At 39.0% G+C, this 8,056-nt stretch overlaps 1 non-coding gene across 1 annotated transcript; it reads right to left on the bottom strand.

The window, feature by feature from the left end:
- Positions 1 to 960: 960 nt before the first annotated feature.
- TRNAD-GUC (transfer RNA aspartic acid (anticodon GUC)) lies at positions 961 to 1,032 on the bottom strand. The gene has a single exon. It is a non-coding gene; the product is annotated as a tRNA-Asp (tRNA).
- Between the last annotated feature and the right edge of the window lie 7,024 nt (positions 1,033 to 8,056).

Here is an 8,056-nt window from a genome sequence, read left to right as displayed (position 1 = left end):
TCGCTTGGGTAATGCATTCATGAACTTGTGCTCACAATCCTCACTGAAAAGCATACACAGCAGCAACAAATGAATATCTGACCCACTTTCATTTCCCTCTTCTTTCTTGCTGGCAAAACCCTGACTTTGTTCAGTTACCACATGTCCAGTGGAGAGATGATCTCATCCACAGTTTGGGGTAAATTCCAGTTAATCAAATGTAATTATGAGAGTCCTATTTTCACATCTTTGTTCACTTTGGGACAAGGATCTAGAAAAGGTCAATGAGGTTTATGGCAGATTCCAAAAACTATTTACTATCAATAGTTCTGGATAATGGAGATGTGCCTTGTGGTCCCCTGGGTATAGAGTGTCTCTATTTAACATTTGGACCTTCAGAGACTTCTTAAAAAACAAATGGAACCAAACTAAAGGCAAACACAAAACATGGAAGTGAGAGAAGATAACCTGGTTCTTTGGTGACATTGACCTTAATGATAGTTAACTCATCAGAGTCACTGCATTTCCAGGCTTTTATCATGAGAAACAATGCATTTCCTTACTTTTAGAGCATATTTGAAGTGGCAAAAGGCATCGTAACCATTACATGTAAATACAATTTATATTTCTTTAAGTAGACTACAGAAATTAAGGTGGAAATGGACCCTGAAATTTAGCTGAAGATAAGTAGTAAGATAAAAACAGGTATCAGTTGATTATTTTATTTTTCCAAACATAAAACTATGTTATTTGGAAAGTTACTATAGAGAAGAAGTTCAGGAAGTTGGTGATGCCATAATTTTTTTTTAGTATTTATTTATTTATGCATAGAAGAACTGAGGTATAGGCCAGAGGTGCAGGGTGTGAGAGGATTCACCAGAGACAGAGTAGGGAGTAGAACAGTCAGATCTACTGAAATGCACTGCTTAGCGGAGCAATGGACGAGACAGGAGAGGTCTGCTGTGCTATAGGTGAGTTATACTCCCTGGCTGGGGATCGAACCCAGGCCACAGCAGTGACAGTGCTGAGCCTTAACCTTTACACCACCAGGGAGGCCCAATGCCATAAAATTCTCGATAAGACTTTACGTTTTCTCCTAAAGCATTCCAGAAATATGTTTTTACTATGGAAGAAGAAAACAGGTATAGGATATTTTGGGATCTCTAATAAAACAAGAGGATGAGAGGATCCAGACTAAGCAAATTTAAACATTTTTTTTTTTTTAAATTGAAGTAACACTGCATTACAACATCTTATGTTTCAGGTACTCATGGAGAATGAACATGAGTATATACTACATACATTAAGTTCAATGCTTAAAAAAAATCAGCAGGCAACTACAAATCAGAGACATTCTGCAGGGTAGGAGGAGGGAGAGGAATCAAAACAGGGGAGGGAAGAGCACAGGGACTGTGGTGATATTGCACAGGTGAATTGGTGGTGGGAATTTTATGGGGACTCTGCCTGAGAAGAGAAAGCATACATTGTACAAAAATGAAAGATTTAAATACATACACACACACACACACGTTTACGGTGTCAAATTTAATTCTATCCTACTCCATACCCCTGTCTACATCTAACCCCTTCTTTGGTGGTAACACCCATAAGGTCACCTCTATAATACATTCTATTTCTTTTTTTCCATTTGTGTTATTTATATTATGTGTTTGAAAAAGTATCTCTTTTTTTTGTCTACATTCCATGTAACACTAACAAATACTTATTTTACTTCTTATACTGCAAAATCTATTGACGAGGACACATTTTCCATCAAGACCAAGGCATATATCTACATTTCTTTTGAAACTGGAATTTGAGAAAGAATACTTTCCCTTCCTACTTGAGATGCTCTCTGGCATTTTCTTTTCGATTCAATCTGATTTATTCTTTAAAATACTGCATGGACTCAATCAATCGATTTTTCTACCAATAAAGGGTCAAGACTTAGAATTTCAAATTCACTTCTTAAAAATTAATATCAAATATCAACCAACTTTCCTCATTCTCCTAATACTACTAGAATTGTTTCCCTCTACAGAAGCATGTCTTGCTGCTCTTCAGGTGTTTACCATTTTATACCCTTTCCCTAACCCTACAGATTTATTATTCCTATCCATCTGCTTCACAAGGTCTGTAGTGCAAATAATGATATGAAAATAATGATTATCTTTCATATTGCAATGAAAAAAATTAGCCATCAGCCAGGTATGGAATTGAGTGAATGGAAGGTGTGTTTTACTCTATAATATGAGGCACCACATGTCCTTAATACCCACCCACTTCATGCTTTCAGGAAGCAGAGCTGGCCATATGTTTAACCAGCAGTAAGAACAACTTCCATGATTCACAGACCCTCTGAATTTTGGAGTTGTAAAAAGGCAATTAGAGTAACTGAAAAGGAATAAGAGTTTTGAATTTCTGACTCATGTTACCCTGTGATTACACTTTACAATTCTGGTGCAGCAGGTGGTGCATTTGAGGAAGCTCAGCCTCTACTGTTTTGTCCTTCTCCAGGTCACTCTTCATCTTGAATTCTTCATATTCCAGGAGCACCAATAAACATCATTTTGTGGGGAGCAGGTTGAGTGCAGCAGGTTGAGTGCAGTGGCGCTGCAGGTTGAGTGCAGCACTGTGAAGCTGTCCGCAGTCTCTGCATCCTCTGTTCGCAGCCTCATGGCATGGCAGACCTCTCCTGTCTCACCTGCTGCTCCCCTCAGCAGTGTTTTTGGTGGTCTGCCTGTTCTGTTCTCCACTCTGTCTCTGGTGAATCCTCTCACCCTCCCACATCTCTGGCCTGTATCCCAGTTCTTGTATAAATAAACAAATCTTCAATAAATAAATAAATAAATCATTTTGTGCATTTGTTGGCCAAAAAGAAAAAGTTCTGTATATATAGGTTACCCCAAAGAAAATCTCTAAAGAGAGTTTTGTTTTTGAAGTTCTTAGGCTTATTTCAGAGATTAAGCTGGACTTAAACAAAAGAGAGGGAGTTTGGTGGTGAGGGGAATCTGGCATTAGATTCCGCAGAACTGGGTAGGATAAGAGATGGTCCAAGTGTCACAGAGGGCAATACCCACCTAAACATTGCTCCCTCGAGGGGCATGACTTTCGTCCGAAAAATTGGTTGGTGGCCAACAAGTGCTGACTACTGAGTTCTGCAGTCTTGGCCAGGAGACTCCTACAACCAAACTAGGTCCATTGAAAAGAAACTTCCATATTGCTGCACAATGGCTGGCCACATTAACCCAAACACAGATTCCAACTCTGGCAACCAGGGCCTGTATTATTTCTTAAGATGTTTTATAAGATGGGGGCCTCCCCGGTGGCGCAGCGGTTGAGCGCTGGGTTATCCCCGGCTGCTCCCCGGCCACCGGAGGAGGGTCCCACATGGCGCACAGACCTCTCCTGCCGCCCGCTGCTCCCCTCAGCAGTGTACTTCGGTCCTTCTGCCTGCTCTGCTCCCCGCTCTGGTGAATTCTCTCACCCTCCCGCGCTTCTGACTGTACCCAGTGCTTGTATAAATAAATAAATCTTAAAAAAAAAAGATGTTTTATAAGATGATACAGTTTCCGGGTGATGCTACAAAGATACAACAGGAGTGGGGAAGGCTAGTATTAAAAATTCTACAAATCTTGGTGTTTGAAGATATCAGTCATTATTTTATATTTTTTAAAGATTTATTTTATACAAGAGCTGGGGTAGTGGGACAGAGGTGCAGGAGGGTGAGAGGATTCACCAGAGACAGAGTGGGGAGCAGAACAGGCAGACGACTGAAATACACTGCTGAGGGGAGCAGGGGGTGTGACAGGAGAGGTCTGCCATGCCATGTGGGCCAGCCAGGAATAGAACCTGAGCTTCAGAGGCTGCTGACAGCTTAACAGCAGTGCTGTGCCACAAGGGAGGCCCTCAGTCATTATCTTTAAAACTGGCATTATAATCTTAGAGCCATGAAGCCAATCCATTCCTGCTATACAATAGTTTTAAAGGGAATTAACTCAACTAGAAAGTTCTTAGCACTCTTGAGGTATCTGGCTCAATATACTAATTTTTACTTCATTGAAACAAAATTAAGCAGACCAAATAAATTGCTTTGCCATCAATGTTAAATTCCTTTCCCTTTAATATGTTGGAAAACCAATATTGCCTTGTAGAAAAAAAAATGCATTGATTCATGTAGTATTAGTGTACTTGTAATGTGAATTCTGGCACTTAAAGTGAAAAGATTAATGTTTCACTTTTACAGATACTATAATTTCATAAAACCAAAGAAGGCAATATTTTTTTTCTGCAGTTGACCTGTGTGAAGCAGACTGCAACTGAAAGTAACATACTTATGGTTTCTCTTATCTTAAAACAACCACAAATTCTCTTCCTCCTTTAGCTTCTATAATCTTTTCTCCTTCCCTTTGTACAATAATTCAAAAGAATTGTCTATAATCTTTGTCTATTTCAACTCTCTTGCCCACACTGCTGCATTTAAACTGTTCATATGAAGGGTACAAATGTCTTCCATTGCTAAGTCAAATAGCCAGTTCCCTGTCACTGTATCCCTTGACCTAACAGCAGCATTTAAGCCAGATGTCCTCTCCCTCCCCTGTTCCTCACTGATGCACTATCTTCATATGGCTTCCAGATTCCATCCTCATCGGCTTTTTTTCTCATATTTGAAACTCCTGCTTGGTCTCTGCCCATTCTTCCTCACCTCCCAGATGTTAAAATGTTAGTGTTTAGGTTGCAATTCTGGGCCTTCCCTTCTCCTTCCCTTCATTGCTATTTTGATAATTTCAAGTTCTATCATGGTGTTAACTGACACTGAAATGCTGATAATTTCTAAGCATCTGTCTTCAATCTGGTCATCTCTCCTTGACTATGAGGTTTACTCCTAGTGCCTTCTCAACCCCTCTGCCTAAAAGCCTGATAGGCACCACAAATAACTATGTGTTTGCTTGAAGGAGGAATGAATAAATATATTCCCTAGTCATAGTTCATATGGGAGACAATAGCTGCCAGGGCTTGTCTTCTATGGTTTTATTACAACTTTATTTGTCCCTTTCTCTTCCTGTCACCTCAAAGCAGATGTTGTGGTAGTGACATCAGAGCCAATGCTTAGGAGATATTGGGATTTGAGTTTTGGACAATAGAGCATTTAATCAATTATCAGAATGTTTAATTAGTACTCCAAATGATGAGATTTGATTTACTAGGAATTAAAGAAAATGAAGGATTTATTCATATATTCAACAAATAGGGGCCAATTTCCATTATAGGTCTGGAGATACAGCAGCAATAAATAAACAAGATCCCTATGCCCATGAAATTTGCATTGTAATGGGAAAGAATAGATGGGGATGGAAGAGACAATAAACCAAAGCAAATAAACATACAAGGCAAATGGTGAAAGGGCTATGTAGAATAATAATATAAGGAATGGCGAATAAAATGAAGCAATATGTGTTTTAGATAGGATATTCAGGACAGTCTGTAGGAGGAGGAGAGCATGAAATTTCAGCAAAGATTTAGGAAAAAAAGCGAGGTAAGAAACCATGAAGATTTCTAGGGAAAGAGACCTGTAGACAGAAAGTGCAGGCTATACTTAAGACTTGAGAGAAATAAGCTACTTAATGTGTTTGTAAAACACCATGCCAGGTAGAAAGTTTTTAAGTGCTGTTTAGTTTTGTGTGCCCCTTCTCTCTTGCCCATGCATACCAAAATAAGGAGATCTTGGCAAAAGTGCCCAGCACATCTATAAATTACATGATTTTAGTTTAAGGAAGATTATATCATTTACATACTTTATTCTCTTTTGCTTTTCTATATTAAACAAAATCAATTGCTTGTCTAAGTAAGAATGGGAACACAAAATGACAGCCCTAGCCATCCTAATGGAAGCATCAATCAAAAGCCAGTGTGATACTGTCTGTGGATACACAATGCTTTGATGAGTATGAACACAAATATGCAGGCTCATTTCTATTTCTGTGGAAACTCAGCACAAGATGTTTTCTTAAAGGTAGAACATTTGTCATACTGTGTTTATGACTATAAAAATGGATTTGAACAGTTTCTTATTTTCTTCTCTTTTCAAGAACAATTTAAATTAACCCAAATCACAATATTCTACGTTATCTTTCTAGCTGGTTACACAAAGTATCCCATTTTGTTATTACTTAACTTTGAATCACATTCTCTCATGAGTATTCTGTTCATGTTGAAGTCTCATTGCACCGTGATACATATTTATTGGTTAATTTGGTGTGGGATGGAGATTATGATCGAAGAAACAATTAGCTCATTGCTAATTCATTGCTCAAAAAAAAAAAAAATCTGTCCCCATCTTTCTGGGCAGCTCCTCTCACAGGCAAAGCAGACACCTGAAGGAAGAGGAGCAAACTTCCTTGTCAGGCAGAGAGTTTGGCCAAATGACACCAAGCAATCAATGAATTGAAACAATATAAGCAAAAGCCCATTTTCCTATATTTATAAGGATTTTTTTTTTAGAAAAGACTTTCTGTTATAGAGAAGAACAGCTAATACACATGAAAGACCTGAACTAGTTGTTCATGTTTATAGAAACTTGTTTGTTAAATTCCTGGTTTGATCTTGCACATTGCTCTCACCAGATCTTTGATTTCTCTTTCCTTGCTCTATCTTATTCCTAAATAAATATAATCTGTATATCTCTTATTTTTGTTATTTTAGTCTGTGGAGTTATAAAAAGAAAAAGAACAAAGTACTTTGCCACTAAAAATCTCTTTACATATCTTTTGAGTTTTTAAGTTACAACAGTCTTCAGTGCCCTGTGGTGATAACTATTAAAATCTCCCCCATTGGGGCCTCCCTGGTGGCACAAGGGGTTAAGCACAGCACTGTGAAGCTATTCTCAGCCTCTGCAGGATGAGTTTGAGCCCCAGCTGGCCAGAGAGCTACCCACATGGCACAGTAGACCTCTCCTGTCTCACCCGCTGCTCCCCTCAGCAGTGTATTTCAGTAGCTCTGCCTGTCTGTTCCCCACTCTGTCTATGGTGAATCCTTTCACCCCCTGCACCTCTTGCCTTATACCCCAGTTCTTGTATGCATAAATAATCTTAAAATATTTTAAAAAATCTCCCCCATTATGGAGGCTGCGAGGTAACAATTAAGTATAACATGCAGCAGACTCCTAAAGGATAAATGACACTTCATGACAAATAGGAGGTAAATGTGTATTTTAGAAAGTTAATATTAAATATATTCAGTTATCTACATAGACCCCTTTAGTCCACATTTTATAATAAATTCCTAGTTACAGAAAAAACAAAATTCCCTGTGTGGTCTGTCAAGGTTTTCATACACAAGTCCTTCTGTTCTCTTTACAGAGTTGATTTCATTTGACTTTCTGGGTGGGGCTGGTACTATGCACTGTGCCAAACATAAACTAGGAAAAATGTTAGCTATGTACCTGGAGATTAGTTACTAAACCATTATATTTAGTAATATAACAAATATAGTTAACTGCAGCATTTTAATTCCATTCCTACACTGTAACATATATTAGAAATCAGAGCTTAAATAAAATGGAAAAAAATTCCCAATCAGTTAGAGCCATCATTAAGATATATAGAAGGTGGGTCTCCCCTGGTGGCACAGCAGTTGAGCGCCGGGCTGCGAAGCTGCCCGCAGCCTCTGCAGTGCCGGTTCGATCCCTGGCCACCGGTGAGGGTCCCACATGTTGCAGCAGACCTCTCCTGCTGCGCCCGCTGCTCCCCTCAGCAGTGTATTTCTTCGTAAGCCTGCCTGTTCTGTTTCCTGCTCTGGATCTTGTGAATTCTCTCACACACCCCCTCCCACCCGCGCTTCTGACTGTACCCAGTGCTTGTATAAATAAATAAATAAATCTTTTTTTTTTTTTTTTTTTTTAAAGATATAGAGACAGTTGCTGCCTGCTCAAAATGGTTCTCCTTTGTCTGGACAGTTTTCAGTTATTTCCTATCTTTCATGGAAAATCTTGGCAGCTTTTTAAGCTTCCAAAATTTGGATTGAGCTGGGGGAAGGGTAAAGCAATTTCAGAATAAATGACTCTGATGGTAGCATTGAC

This window comes from Talpa occidentalis, unplaced genomic scaffold (genome assembly GCF_014898055.3).
Source record: "Talpa occidentalis isolate TD23 unplaced genomic scaffold, MPIMG_talOcc4v2.1 talOcc4.4, whole genome shotgun sequence".
NCBI lineage: Eukaryota > Metazoa > Chordata > Mammalia > Eulipotyphla > Talpidae > Talpa > Talpa occidentalis.
The sequence above is the reverse complement of the archived record's forward strand: the minus strand, read 5'-3'. Positions and strand labels throughout refer to the sequence as shown.